Source organism: Lissotriton vulgaris, chromosome 4_1, assembly GCF_964263255.1.
Source record: "Lissotriton vulgaris chromosome 4_1, aLisVul1.2, whole genome shotgun sequence".
NCBI lineage: Eukaryota > Metazoa > Chordata > Amphibia > Caudata > Salamandridae > Lissotriton > Lissotriton vulgaris.
This window is the reverse complement of record NC_141691.1, coordinates 519,317,466-519,330,985: the sequence shown is the minus strand read 5'-3', so window position 1 is coordinate 519,330,985 and position 13,520 is coordinate 519,317,466. Positions and strand designations below refer to the sequence as shown.

The window sequence follows — 13,520 nt, the reverse complement described above, 5'->3', positions numbered from 1 at the left end:
TACCTGTTAAGTTCCAAAGCCTGTACATTCCCAAGATGCAACAGGTCACTATGCAAATCAGGCAGCCCTTGCCACACCCTCCCCGCCTCTGGCCTCTGCCGCTTTCGGTACGTGCAGCTCAGCTTTTTCTTACCCAGAGGCAGTCTTCCATTTTAGCAAACAGGTGGGTTGCAGTGGGTCCAGGACGCCATTTGGAGACAAAGCCTGCGGCCCAGTCAAAGGAGGACTACCTGCCACAGGCCATGGGGTCAGAAGCCTACAAAAGGAAGCGCGCCTCGGAATACAGGATCTCACTTGCTCAAGAGCCTTGCCTCCCACCGTGGGAAGCAGCTCTAAAGGAACCTTGCGAAAATCATATTTTGAGCGATACTGCGTCATGCTAGGCAAATTGTGAGTCAGAAAAGCAACTTCATTTTGAGAAGCCCTGACCTACGGGAAGGAAAAGCTTTCAAGGTCAGAAGAGGGACTTTTCCCTGACCGGGAATCGAACCCGGGCCGCGGCGGTGAGAGCGCCGAATCCTAACCACTAGACCACCAGGGAACCCAGAGCTGTGCAGCAAAAGTTCATACACTGCTCTCCGAGTGACAAAGCTCATGGGGGCTGAAAACATATTTTATTCTACAGCAAATATGAATCGGAACTTAATCCTCATGATGCCACCAGACTGCCTGTCACTTCCAGGCACAGGCCATCCTCTCCCCCTTGCTACTGAACCGATGAATTCCTGCACAATCAGGATCCCCGGGAAAACACAAGAGGGACACCTAGTGGCTGCTGATGGCGCACAGACAGCTGGTACACCTTCTCTCACCTATCTCGTTATTCAGCTTGCTGGAAGAATACATTGCGCTTAAGCGATTCAAGAGTGCAAAGGAGAAGAGTGCTCCAAAGTAGATGTATGCATCACAGCAGGGTTTTCCAGCAATTTACCTTTCTGTTGAGCTGGTACTGCACTTCACGCCAACATAGAGCACCTGACTGGGTGGGGGACTGCGTGCGCACAAAGGTGGCTTAGGTCAATGGGGGCAAAGCAACCTGGGGCACAGGAGAACAAGCCCCATTCCTCCGCTTTCATCTATTGGGAGGGGTGCCTTTTTAAAGACCTTCTTTTAAAAAAGATACACAGACAAATTAAGCAATCTATGCTTTAGAGGGATCTTCCCTGACCGGGAATCGAACCCGGGCCACGGCGGTGAAAGCGCCGAATCCTAGCCACTAGACCACCAGGGAGTAGATGCTCTAGTGTGCCTGCCTTGCTCACCCCCTTATTGTGACTAAGCTAACTCCAATATAAAAATTAACGGTAAAGTCCGAGTGGGAGAAAGTTAGGTGTCACACAGTGTGTTTGTTATAAGCAATTACTTTTAACCTCCTGCAAAAGCCTTTTACCCTTTTAACTCTGCAATCACCTCTTGCTGGACAGCCGGTGCGACAGCAGCAAGCATAAAAAGGGAGTTGAAGAAAGTAAATACTTGGGTCTCACCAGGGTGGCCGAGTGGTTAAGGCGTTGGACTTAAGATCCAATGGACGTTTGTCTGCATGGGTTCGAGCCCCATTCCTGGTATGGGTTTTCAGCAGGTTTGTAGGAACGTGCAGATGCTTTTGAAAAGCATTTTCCTCCGCCCTCCTCGGCCTCCCACTGCCCCTCCGAAACGGTCCCCATTCAAGCCTCAGGTGTGGAGTCTGCTGCTACTCTTCTACCAGCATGGATACTTCCCAGAGCAATGAAGTGCCATCTACACAGAGCCCCTGCCTAGAGAACATACACCTCCTATGTCTTTTTCCACTATAGGGAGCAGGAGAAACTGATTGCTTCCTGGGCAACATGGGTCTGCCGCTAGAATTTGCAGATTTCTCCCCTTTTTTTGATTTACGCCTACAGGCTCTCCCTTCCCAGTGGAGCAGGATCTGCTGATGCAGGCCCGGCTGGCTCAAACGTGCAAAGGGTTCTCCACAGGCCTCTGGGAAAGAAATTGAGCAGAGTTTCCTGCCCCGCCTCCTCTCACCTTCCGAACGGGCTTCCAAACAGGCAATGCCCTGACGGGTCCCCCACAACCTATCCTGCCCATGCCCACACCCCTGTATATGAGGGTGACCCATGTCCCTCACCCTCCATGCTCGAATGGAAGGGCTGTGTGTCCTGAGGGGAGCACCAGACAGGCATCTCTCAGGCCAGGCAGACACCTGCAGTACCTGTTAAGCTCCAAAGCCTGTACATTCCCAAGATGCAACAGGTCACTATGCAAATCAGGCAGCCCTTGCCACACCCTCCCCGCCTCTGGCCTCTGCCGCTTTCCGTACGTGCAGCTCAGCTTTTTCTTACCCAGAGGCAGACTTCCGTTTTAGCAAACAGGTGGGTTGCAGTGGGTCCAGGACGCCATTTGGAGACAAAGCCTGCGGCCCAGTCAAAGGAGGACTACCTGCCACAGGCCATGGGGTCAGAAGCCTACAAAAGGAAGCGCGCCTCGGAATACAGGATCTCACTTGCTCAAGAGCCTTGCCTCCCACCGTGGGAAGCAGTTCTAAAGGAACCTTGCGAAAATCATATTTGGAGCGATACTGCGTCATGCTAGGCAAATTGTGAGTCAGAAAAGCAACTTCATTTTGAGAAGCCCTGACCTACGGGAAGGAAAAGCTTTCAAGGTCAGAAGAGGGACTTTTCCCCGACCGGGAATCGAACCCGGGCCGCGGCGGTGAGAGCGCTGAATCCTAACCACTAGACCACCAGGGAGCCCAGAGCCGTGCAGCAAAAGGTCATACACTGCTCTTCGAGTGACAAAGCTCATGGGGGCTGAAAACATATTTTATTCTACAGCAAATATGAATCGGAACTTAATCCTCATGATGCCACCAGACTGTCTGTCACTTCCAGGCACAGGCCATCCTCTCCCCCTTGCTACTGAACCGATGAATTCCTGCACAATCAGGATCCCCGGGAAAACACAAGAGGGGCACCTAGTGGCTGCTGATGGCGCACAGACAGCTGGTACACCTTCTCTCACCTATCTTGTTATTCAGCTTGCTGGAAGAATACATTGCGCTTAAGCGATTCAAGAGTGCAAAGGAGAAGAGTGCTCAAAAGTAGATGTATGCATCACAGCAAGGTTTTCCAGCAATTTACCTTTCTGTTGAGCTGGTACTGCACTTCCCGCCAACATAGAGCACCTGACTGGGTGGGGGACTGCGTGCGCACAAAGGTGGCTTAGGTCAATGGGGGTAAAGCAACCTGGGGTACAGGAGAACAAGCCCCATTCCTCTGCTTGTATCTATTGGGAGGGGTGCCTTTCTAAAGACCTTCTTTTAAAAAAGATACACAGACAACTTAAGCAATCCATGCTTTAGAGGGATCTTCCCTGACCGGGAATCAAACCCAGGCCGCGGCGGTGAAAGCGCCGAATCCTAGCCACTAGACCACCAGGGAGGAGATGCTCTAGTGTGCCTGCCTTGCTCACCCCAATATTGTGACTAAGCTAACTCCAATATAAAGATTAATGGTAAAGTCCGAGTGAGAGAAAGTTAGGTGTCACACAGTGTGTTTGTTATAAGCAATTACTTTTAACCTCCTGCAAAAGCCTTTTAACTCTTCAATCACCTCTTGCTGGACAGCCGGTGCTACAGCAGCAAACATAAAAAGGGAGTTGAAGAAAGTAAATCCTTGGGTCTCACCAGGGTGGCCGAGTGGTTAAGGCGTTGGACTTAAGATCCAATGGACGTTTGTCCGCATGGGTTCGAGCCCCATTCCTTGTATGGGTTTTCAGCAGGTTTGTAGGAACATGCAGATGCTTTTGAAAAACATTTTCCTCTGCCCTCCTCCGCCTCCCACTGCCCCTCCCCAACGGTCCCCATTCAAGCCTCAGGAGTGGGGTCTGCTGCTACTCTTCTACCAGCATGGATGCTTCCCAGAGCAATGAAGTGCCATCTACACAGAGCCCCTGCCTAGAGAAATACACCTCCTATGTCTCTTTCCACTATAGGGAGCAGGAGAAACTGATTGCTTCCTGGGCAACATGGGTCTGCCGCTAGAATTTGTTAACCCGGCTCTTGCAGATTTCTCCCCTTTTTACGCCTACAGGCTCACCCTTCCCAGTGGAGCAGGATCTGCTGATGCAGGCCCGGCTGGCTCAAACGTGCAAAGCGTTCTCCACAGGCCTCTGGGAAAGAAATTGAGCAGAGTTTCCTGCCCCGTCTCCTCTCGCCTTCCCAACGGGCTTCCAAACGGGCAATGCCCTGACGGGTCCCCCACAACCTATCCTGCCCATGCCCACACCCCTGTATATGAGGGTGACCCATGTCCCTCACCCTCCATGCTCGAATGGAAGGCCTGTGTGTCCTGAGGGGAGCACCAGACAGGCATCTCTCAGGCCAGGCAGACACCTGCAGTACCTGTTAAGCTCCAAAGCCTGTACATTCCCAAGATGCAACAGGTCACTATGCAAATCAGGCAGCCCTTGCCACACCCTCCCCGCCTCTGGCCTCTGCCGCTTTCCGTACGTGCAGCTCAGCTTTTTCTTACCCAGAGGCAGACTTCCGTTTTAGCAAACAGGTGGATTGCAGTGGGTCCAGGACGCCATTTGGAGACAAAGCCTGCGGCCCAGTCAAAGGAGGACTACCTGCCACAGGCCATGGGGTCAGAAGCCTACAAAAGGAAGCGCGCCTCGGAATACAGGATCTCACTTGCTCAAGAGCCTTGCCTCCCACCATGGGAAGCAGCTCTAAAGGAACCTTGCAAAAATCATATTTTGAGCGATACTGCGTCATGCTAGGCAAATTGTGAGTCAGAAAAGCAACTTCATTTTGAGAAGCCCTGACCTACGGGAAGGAAAAGCTTTCAAGGTCAGAAGAGGGACTTTTCCCTGACCGGGAATCGAACCCAGTCTGCAGCGGTGAGAGCGCCGAATCCTAACCACTAGACCACCAGGGAGCCCAGAGCCATGCAGCAAAAGTTCATACACTGCTCTCCGAGTGACAAAGCTCATGGGGGCTGAAAACATATTTTATTCTACAGCAAATATGAATCGGAACTTAATCCTCATGATGCCACCAGACTGCCTGTCACTTCTAGTCACAGGCCATCCTCTCCCCCTTGCTACTGAACCGATGAATTCCTGCACAATCAGGATCCCCGGGAAAACACAAGAGGGACACCTAGTGGCTGCTGATGGCGCACAGACAGCTGGTACACCTTCTCTCACCTATCTCGTTATTCAGCTTGCTGGAAGAATACATTGCACTTAAGCGATTCAAGAGTGCAAAGGAGAAGAGTGCTCCAAAGTAGATGTATGCATCACAGCAGGGTTTTCCAGCAATTTACCTTTCTGTTGAGCTGGTACTGCACTTCACGCCAACATAGAGCACCTGACTGGGTGGGGGACTGCGTGCGCACAAAGGTGGCTTAGGTCAATGGGGGCAAAGCAACCTGGGGCACAGGAGAACAAGCCCCATTCCTCCGCTTTCATCTATTGGGAGGGGTGCCTTTTTAAAGACCTTCTTTTAAAAAAGATACACAGACAAATTAAGCAATCTATGCTTTAGAGGGATCTTCCCTGACCGGGAATCGAACCCGGGCCGCGGCGGTGAAAGCGCCGAATCCTAGCCACTAGACCACCAGGGAGTAGATGCTCTAGTGTGCCTGCCTTGCTCACCCACTTATTGTGACTAAGCTAACTCCAATATAAAAATTAACGGTAAAGTCCGAGTGGGAGAAAGTTAGGTGTCACACAGTGTGTTTGTTATAAGCAATTACTTTTAACCTCTTGCAAAAGCCTTTTAACTCTGCAATCACCTCTTGCTGGACAGCTGGTGCTACAGCAGCAAGCATAAAAAGGGAGTTGAAGAAAGTAAATCCTTGGGTCTCACCAGGGTGGCCGAGTGGGTAAGGCGTTGGACTTAAGATCCAATGGACGTTTGTCTGCATGGGTTCGAGCCCCATTCCTGGTATGGGTTTTCAGCAGGTTTGTAGGAACGTGCAGATGCTTTTGAAAAGCATTTTCCTCCGCCCTCCTCGGCCTCCCACTGCCCCTCCCCAACGGTCCCCATTCAAGCCTCAGGTGTGGAGTCTGCTGGTACTCTTCTACCAGCATGGATGCTTCCCAGAGCAATGAAGTGCCATCTACACAGAGCCCCTGCCTAGAGAAATACACCTCCTATGTCTTTTTCCACTATAGGGAGCAGGAGAAACTGATTGCTTCCTGGGCAACATGGGTCTGCCGCTAGAATTTGCAGATTTCTCCCCTTTTTTTGATTTACGCCTACAGGCTCTCCCTTCCCAGTGGAGCAGGATCTGCTGATGCAGGCCCGGCTGGCTCAAACGTGCAAAGGGTTCTCCACAGGCCTCTGGGAAAGAAATTGAGCAGAGTTTCCTGCCCCGCCTCCTCCTGCCTTCCGAACGGGCTTCCTGACGGGTCCCCCACAACCTATCCTGCCCATGCCCACACCCCTGTATATGAGGGTGACCCATGTCCCTCACCCTCCATGCTCGAATGGAAGGCCTGTGTGTCCTGAGGGGAGCACCAGACAGGCATCTCTCAGGCCAGGCAGACACCTGCAGTACCTGTTAAGTTCCAAAGCCTGTACATTCCCAAGATGCAACAGGTCACTATGCAAATCAGGCAGCCCTTGCCACACCCTCCCCGCCTCTGGCCTCTGCCGCTTTCGGTACGTGCAGCTCAGCTTTTTCTTACCCAGAGGCAGTCTTCCATTTTAGCAAACAGGTGGGTTGCAGTGGGTCCAGGACGCCATTTGGAGACAAAGCCTGCGGCCCAGTCAAAGGAGGACTACCTGCCACAGGCCATGGGGTCAGAAGCCTACAAAAGGAAGCGCGCCTCGGAATACAGGATCTCACTTGCTCAAGAGCCTTGCCTCCCACCGTGGGAAGCAGCTCTAAAGGAACCTTGCGAAAATCATATTTTGAGCGATACTGCGTCATGCTAGGCAAATTGTGAGTCAGAAAAGCAACTTCATTTTGAGAAGCCCTGACCTACGGGAAGGAAAAGCTTTCAAGGTCAGAAGAGGGACTTTTCCCTGACCGGGAATCGAACCCGGGCCGTGGCGGTGAGAGCGCCGAATCCTAACCACTAGACCACCAGGGAACCCAGAGCTGTGCAGCAAAAGTTCATACACTGCTCTCCGAGTGACAAAGCTCATGGGGGCTGAAAACATATTTTATTCTACAGCAAATATGAATCGGAACTTAATCCTCATGATGCCACCAGACTGCCTGTCACTTCCAGGCACAGGCCATCCTCTCCCCCTTGCTACTGAACCGATGAATTCCTGCACAATCAGGATCCCCGGGAAAACACAAGAGGGACACCTAGTGGCTGCTGATGGCGCACAGACAGCTGGTACACCTTCTCTCACCTATCTCGTTATTCAGCTTGCTGGAAGAATACATTGCGCTTAAGCGATTCAAGAGTGCAAAGGAGAAGAGTGCTCCAAAGTAGATGTATGCATCACAGCAGGGTTTTCCAGCAATTTACCTTTCTGTTGAGCTGGTACTGCACTTCACGCCAACATAGAGCACCTGACTGGGTGGGGGACTGCGTGCGCACAAAGGTGGCTTAGGTCAATGGGGGCAAAGCAACCTGGGGCACAGGAGAACAAGCCCCATTCCTCCGCTTTCATCTATTGGGAGGGGTGCCTTTTTAAAGACCTTCTTTTAAAAAAGATACACAGACAAATTAAGCAATCTATGCTTTAGAGGGATCTTCCCTGACCGGGAATCGAACCCGGGCCACGGCGGTGAAAGCGCCGAATCCTAGCCACTAGACCACCAGGGAGTAGATGCTCTAGTGTGCCTGCCTTGCTCACCCCCTTATTGTGACTAAGCTAACTCCAATATAAAAATTAACGGTAAAGTCCGAGTGGGAGAAAGTTAGGTGTCACACAGTGTGTTTGTTATAAGCAATTACTTTTAACCTCCTGCAAAAGCCTTTTACCCTTTTAACTCTGCAATCACCTCTTGCTGGACAGCCGGTGCTACAGCAGCAAGCATAAAAAGGGAGTTGAAGAAAGGAAATACTTGGGTCTCACCAGGGTGGCCGAGTGGTTAAGGCGTTGGACTTAAGATCCAATGGACGTTTGTCCGCATGGGTTCGAGCCCCATTCCTGGTATGGGTTTTCAGCAGGTTTGTAGGAACGTGCAGATGCTTTTGAAAAGCATTTTCCTCCGCCCTCCTCGGCCTCCCACTGCCCCTCCGCAACGGTCCCCATTCAAGCCTCAGGTGTGGAGTCTGCTGCTACTCTTCTACCAGCATGGATACTTCCCAGAGCAATGAAGTGCCATCTACACAGAGCCCCTGCCTAGAGAACATACACCTCCTATGTCTTTTTCCACTATAGGGAGCAGGAGAAACTGATTGCTTCCTGGGCAACATGGGTCTGCCGCTAGAATTTGCAGATTTCTCCCCTTTTTTTGATTTACGCCTACAGGCTCTCCCTTCCCAGTGGAGCAGGATCTGCTGATGCAGGCCCGGCTGGCTCAAACGTGCAAAGGGTTCTCCACAGGCCTCTGGGAAAGAAATTGAGCAGAGTTTCCTGCCCCGCCTCCTCTCACCTTCCGAACGGGCTTCCAAACGGGCAATGCCCTGACGGGTCCCCCACAACCTATCCTGCCCATGCCCACACCCCTGTATATGAGGGTGACCCATGTCCCTCACCCTCCATGCTCGAATGGAAGGGCTGTGTGTCCTGAGGGGAGCACCAGACAGGCATCTCTCAGGCCAGGCAGACACCTGCAGTACCTGTTAAGCTCCAAAGCCTGTACATTCCCAAGATGCAACAGGTCACTATGCAAATCAGGCAGCCCTTGCCACACCCTCCCCGCCTCTGGCCTCTGCCGCTTTCCGTACGTGCAGCTCAGCTTTTTCTTACCCAGAGCCAGACTTCCGTTTTAGCAAACAGGTGGGTTGCAGTGGGTCCAGGACGCCATTTGGAGACAAAGCCTGCGGCCCAGTCAAAGGAGGACTACCTGCCACAGGCCATGGGGTCAGAAGCCTACAAAAGGAAGCGCGCCTCGGAATACAGGATCTCACTTGCTCAAGAGCCTTGCCTCCCACCGTGGGAAGCAGCTCTAAAGGAACCTTGCGAAAATCATATTTGGAGCGATACTGCGTCATGCTAGGCAAATTGTGAGTCAGAAAAGCAACTTCATTTTGAGAAGCCCTGACCTACGGGAAGGAAAAGCTTTCAAGGTCAGAAGAGGGACTTTTCCCCGACCGGGAATCGAACCCGGGCCGCGGCGGTGAGAGCGCTGAATCCTAACCACTAGACCACCAGGGAGCCCAGAGCCGTGCAGCAAAAGGTCATACACTGCTCTCCGAGTGACAAAGCTCATGGGGGCTGAAAACATATTTTATTCTACAGCAAATATGAATCGGAACTTAATCCTCATGATGCCACCAGACTGTCTGTCACTTCCAGGCACAGGCCATCCTCTCCCCCTTGCTACTGAACCGATGAATTCCTGCACAATCAGGATCCCCGGGAAAACACAAGAGGGGCACCTAGTGGCTGCTGATGGCGCACAGACAGCTGGTACACCTTCTCTCACCTATCTTGTTATTCAGCTTGCTGGAAGAATACATTGCGCTTAAGCGATTCAAGAGTGCAAAGGAGAAGAGTGCTCAAAAGTAGATGTATGCATCACAGCAAGGTTTTCCAGCAATTTACCTTTCTGTTGAGCTGGTACTGCACTTCCCGCCAACATAGAGCACCTGACTGGGTGGGGGACTGCGTGCGCACAAAGGTGGCTTAGGTCAATGGGGGTAAAGCAACCTGGGGTACAGGAGAACAAGCCCCATTCCTCTGCTTGTATCTATTGGGAGGGGTGCCTTTCTAAAGACCTTCTTTTAAAAAAGATACACAGACAACTTAAGCAATCCATGCTTTAGAGGGATCTTCCCTGACCGGGATTCAAACCCAGGCCGCGGCGGTGAAAGCGCCGAATCCTAGCCACTAGACCACCAGGGAGGAGATGCTCTAGTGTGCCTGCCTTGCTCACCCCATTATTGTGACTAAGCTAACTCCAATATAAAGATTAACGGTAAAGTCCGAGTGAGAGAAAGTTAGGTGTCACACAGTGTGTTTGTTATAAGCAATTACTTTTAACCTCCTGCAAAAGCCTTTTAACTCTTCAATCACCTCTTGCTGGACAGCCGGTGCTACAGCAGCAAACATAAAAAGGGAGTTGAAGAAAGTAAATCCTTGGGTCTCACCAGGGTGGCCGAGTGGTTAAGGCGTTGGACTTAAGATCCAATGGACGTTTGTCCGCATGGGTTCGAGCCCCATTCCTGGTATGGGTTTTCAGCAGGTTTGTAGGAACATGCAGATGCTTTTGAAAAACATTTTCCTCTGCCCTCCTCCGCCTCCCACTGCCCCTCCCCAACGGTCCCCATTCAAGCCTCAGGAGTGGGGTCTGCTGCTACTCTTCTACCAGCATGGATGCTTCCCAGAGCAATGAAGTGCCATCTACACAGAGCCCCTGCCTAGAGAAATACACCTCCTATGTCTCTTTCCACTATAGGGAGCAGGAGAAACTGATTGCTTCCTGGGCAACATGGGTCTGCCGCTAGAATTTGTTAACCCGGCTCTTGCAGATTTCTCCCCTTTTTACGCCTACAGGCTCACCCTTCCCAGTGGAGCAGGATCTGCTGATGCAGGCCCGGCTGGCTCAAACGTGCAAAGCGTTCTCCACAGGCCTCTGGGAAAGAAATTGAGCAGAGTTTCCTGCCCCGTCTCCTCTCGCCTTCCCAACGGGCTTCCAAACGGGCAATGCCCTGACGGGTCCCCCACAACCTATCCTGCCCATGCCCACACCCCTGTATATGAGGGTGACCCATGTCCCTCACCCTCCATGCTCGAATGGAAGGCCTGTGTGTCCTGAGGGGAGCACCAGACAGGCATCTCTCAGGCCAGGCAGACACCTGCAGTACCTGTTAAGCTCCAAAGCCTGTACATTCCCAAGATGCAACAGGTCACTATGCAAATCAGGCAGCCCTTGCCACACCCTCCCCGCCTCTGGCCTCTGCCGCTTTCCGTACGTGCAGCTCAGCTTTTTCTTACCCAGAGGCAGACTTTCGTTTTAGCAAACAGGTGGATTGCAGTGGGTCCAGGACGCCATTTGGAGACAAAGCCTGCGGCCCAGTCAAAGGAGGACTACCTGCCACAGGCCATGGGGTCAGAAGCCTACAAAAGGAAGCGCGCCTCGGAATACAGGATCTCACTTGCTCAAGAGCCTTGCCTCCCACCATGGGAAGCAGCTCTAAAGGAACCTTGCAAAAATCATATTTTGAGCGATACTGCGTCATGCTAGGCAAATTGTGAGTCAGAAAAGCAACTTCATTTTGAGAAGCCCTGACCTACGGGAAGGAAAAGCTTTCAAGGTCAGAAGAGGGACTTTTCCCTGACCGGGAATCGAACCCAGGCTGCGGCGGTGAGAGCGCCGAATCCTAACCACTAGACCACCAGGGAGCCCAGAGCCATGCAGCAAAAGTTCATACACTGCTCTCCGAGTGACAAAGCTCATGGGGGCTGAAAACATATTTTATTCTACAGCAAATATGAATCGGAACTTAATCCTCATGATGCCACCAGACTGCCTGTCACTTCTAGGCACAGGCCATCCTCTCCCCCTTGCTACTGAACCGATGAATTCCTGCACAATCAGGATCCCCGGGAAAACACAAGAGGGACACCTAGTGGCTGCTGATGGCGCACAGACAGCTGGTACACCTTCTCTCACCTATCTCGTTATTCAGCTTGCTGGAAGAATACATTGCACTTAAGCGATTCAAGAGTGCAAAGGAGAAGAGTGCTCCAAAGTAGATGTATGCATCACAGCAGGGTTTTCCAGCAATTTACCTTTCTGTTGAGCTGGTACTGCACTTCACGCCAACATAGAGCACCTGACTGGGTGGGGGACTGCGTGCGCACAAAGGTGGCTTAGGTCAATGGGGGCAAAGCAACCTGGGGCACAGGAGAACAAGCCCCATTCCTCCGCTTTCATCTATTGGGAGGGGTGCCTTTTTAAAGACCTTCTTTTAAAAAAGATACACAGACAAATTAAGCAATCTATGCTTTAGAGGGATCTTCCCTGACCGGGAATCGAACCCGGGCCGCGGCGGTGAAAGCGCCGAATCCTAGCCACTAGACCACCAGGGAGTAGATGCTCTAGTGTGCCTGCCTTGCTCACCCACTTATTGTGACTAAGCTAACTCCAATATAAAAATTAACGGTAAAGTCCGAGTGGGAGAAAGTTAGGTGTCACACAGTGTGTTTGTTATAAGCAATTACTTTTAACCTCTTGCAAAAGCCTTTTAACTCTGCAATCACCTCTTGCTGGACAGCTGGTGCTACAGCAGCAAGCATAAAAAGGGAGTTGAAGAAAGTAAATCCTTGGGTCTCACCAGGGTGGCCGAGTGGGTAAGGCGTTGGACTTAAGATCCAATGGACGTTTGTCTGCATGGGTTCGAGCCCCATTCCTGGTATGGGTTTTCAGCAGGTTTGTAGGAACGTGCAGATGCTTTTGAAAAGCATTTTCCTCCACCCTCCTCGGCCTCCCACTGCCCCTCCCCAACGGTCCCCATTCAAGCCTCAGGTGTGGAGTCTGCTGCTACTCTTCTACCAGCATGGATGCTTCCCAGAGCAATGAAGTGCCATCTACACAGAGCCCCTGCCTAGAGAAATACACCTCCTATGTCTTTTTCCACTATAGGGAGCAGGAGAAACTGATTGCTTCCTGGGCAACATGGGTCTGCCGCTAGAATTTGCAGATTTCTCCCCTTTTTTTGATTTACGCCTACAGGCTCTCCCTTCCCAGTGGAGCAGGATCTGCTGATGCAGGCCCGGCTGGCTCAAACGTGCAAAGGGTTCTCCACAGGCCTCTGGGAAAGAAATTGAGCAGAGTTTCCTGCCCCGCCTCCTCCTGCCTTCCGAACGGGCTTCCTGACGGGTCCCCCACAACCTATCCTGCCCATGCCCACACCCCTGTATATGAGGGTGACCCATGTCCCTCACCCTCCATGCTCGAATGGAAGGCCTGTGTGTCCTGAGGGGAGCACCAGACAGGCATCTCTCAGGCCAGGCAGACACCTGCAGTACCTGTTAAGTTCCAAAGCCTGTACATTCCCAAGATGCAACAGGTCACTATGCAAATCAGGCAGCCCTTGCCACACCCTCCCCGCCTCTGGCCTCTGCCGCTTTCGGTACGTGCAGCTCAGCTTTTTCTTACCCAGAGGCAGTCTTCCATTTTAGCAAACAGGTGGGTTGCAGTGGGTCCAGGACGCCATTTGGAGACAAAGCCTGCGGCCCAGTCAAAGGAGGACTACCTGCCACAGGCCATGGGGTCAGAAGCCTACAAAAGGAAGCGCGCCTCGGAATACAGGATCTCACTTGCTCAAGAGCCTTGCCTCCCACCGTGGGAAGCAGCTCTAAAGGAACCTTGCGAAAATCATATTTTGAGCGATACTGCGTCATGCTAGGCAAATTGTGAGTCAGAAAAGCAACTTCATTTTGAGAAGCC

At 51.9% G+C, this 13,520-nt stretch overlaps 17 non-coding genes across 17 annotated transcripts; 6 read left to right on the top strand and 11 right to left on the bottom strand.

Moving 5' to 3' along the window:
- Positions 1 to 469: 469 nt before the first annotated feature.
- TRNAE-CUC (transfer RNA glutamic acid (anticodon CUC)) lies at positions 470 to 541 on the bottom strand. Its single transcript has one exon. It is a non-coding gene; the product is annotated as a tRNA-Glu (tRNA).
- A 618-nt stretch (positions 542 to 1,159) lies between these two features.
- Positions 1,160 to 1,231, bottom strand: TRNAE-UUC (transfer RNA glutamic acid (anticodon UUC)). The gene has a single exon. It is a non-coding gene; the product is annotated as a tRNA-Glu (tRNA).
- Positions 1,232 to 1,482: 251 nt separating this feature from the next.
- Positions 1,483 to 1,565, top strand: TRNAL-UAA (transfer RNA leucine (anticodon UAA)). Its single transcript has one exon. It is a non-coding gene; the product is annotated as a tRNA-Leu (tRNA).
- A 1,095-nt stretch (positions 1,566 to 2,660) lies between these two features.
- TRNAE-CUC (transfer RNA glutamic acid (anticodon CUC)) lies at positions 2,661 to 2,732 on the bottom strand. Its single transcript has one exon. It is a non-coding gene; the product is annotated as a tRNA-Glu (tRNA).
- Positions 2,733 to 3,350: 618 nt separating this feature from the next.
- Positions 3,351 to 3,422, bottom strand: TRNAE-UUC (transfer RNA glutamic acid (anticodon UUC)). The gene has a single exon. It is a non-coding gene; the product is annotated as a tRNA-Glu (tRNA).
- A 243-nt stretch (positions 3,423 to 3,665) lies between these two features.
- TRNAL-UAA (transfer RNA leucine (anticodon UAA)) lies at positions 3,666 to 3,748 on the top strand. The gene has a single exon. It is a non-coding gene; the product is annotated as a tRNA-Leu (tRNA).
- A 1,792-nt stretch (positions 3,749 to 5,540) lies between these two features.
- On the bottom strand, positions 5,541 to 5,612 carry TRNAE-UUC (transfer RNA glutamic acid (anticodon UUC)). The gene has a single exon. It is a non-coding gene; the product is annotated as a tRNA-Glu (tRNA).
- Positions 5,613 to 5,855: 243 nt separating this feature from the next.
- On the top strand, positions 5,856 to 5,938 carry TRNAL-UAA (transfer RNA leucine (anticodon UAA)). Its single transcript has one exon. It is a non-coding gene; the product is annotated as a tRNA-Leu (tRNA).
- Positions 5,939 to 7,017: 1,079 nt separating this feature from the next.
- TRNAE-CUC (transfer RNA glutamic acid (anticodon CUC)) lies at positions 7,018 to 7,089 on the bottom strand. Its single transcript has one exon. It is a non-coding gene; the product is annotated as a tRNA-Glu (tRNA).
- Positions 7,090 to 7,707: 618 nt separating this feature from the next.
- Positions 7,708 to 7,779, bottom strand: TRNAE-UUC (transfer RNA glutamic acid (anticodon UUC)). Its single transcript has one exon. It is a non-coding gene; the product is annotated as a tRNA-Glu (tRNA).
- A 251-nt stretch (positions 7,780 to 8,030) lies between these two features.
- Positions 8,031 to 8,113, top strand: TRNAL-UAA (transfer RNA leucine (anticodon UAA)). Its single transcript has one exon. It is a non-coding gene; the product is annotated as a tRNA-Leu (tRNA).
- Positions 8,114 to 9,208: 1,095 nt separating this feature from the next.
- On the bottom strand, positions 9,209 to 9,280 carry TRNAE-CUC (transfer RNA glutamic acid (anticodon CUC)). The gene has a single exon. It is a non-coding gene; the product is annotated as a tRNA-Glu (tRNA).
- Positions 9,281 to 9,898: 618 nt separating this feature from the next.
- On the bottom strand, positions 9,899 to 9,970 carry TRNAE-UUC (transfer RNA glutamic acid (anticodon UUC)). The gene has a single exon. It is a non-coding gene; the product is annotated as a tRNA-Glu (tRNA).
- A 243-nt stretch (positions 9,971 to 10,213) lies between these two features.
- Positions 10,214 to 10,296, top strand: TRNAL-UAA (transfer RNA leucine (anticodon UAA)). The gene has a single exon. It is a non-coding gene; the product is annotated as a tRNA-Leu (tRNA).
- A 1,102-nt stretch (positions 10,297 to 11,398) lies between these two features.
- Positions 11,399 to 11,470, bottom strand: TRNAE-CUC (transfer RNA glutamic acid (anticodon CUC)). The gene has a single exon. It is a non-coding gene; the product is annotated as a tRNA-Glu (tRNA).
- A 618-nt stretch (positions 11,471 to 12,088) lies between these two features.
- On the bottom strand, positions 12,089 to 12,160 carry TRNAE-UUC (transfer RNA glutamic acid (anticodon UUC)). Its single transcript has one exon. It is a non-coding gene; the product is annotated as a tRNA-Glu (tRNA).
- A 243-nt stretch (positions 12,161 to 12,403) lies between these two features.
- On the top strand, positions 12,404 to 12,486 carry TRNAL-UAA (transfer RNA leucine (anticodon UAA)). Its single transcript has one exon. It is a non-coding gene; the product is annotated as a tRNA-Leu (tRNA).
- Positions 12,487 to 13,520: the final 1,034 nt, after the last annotated feature.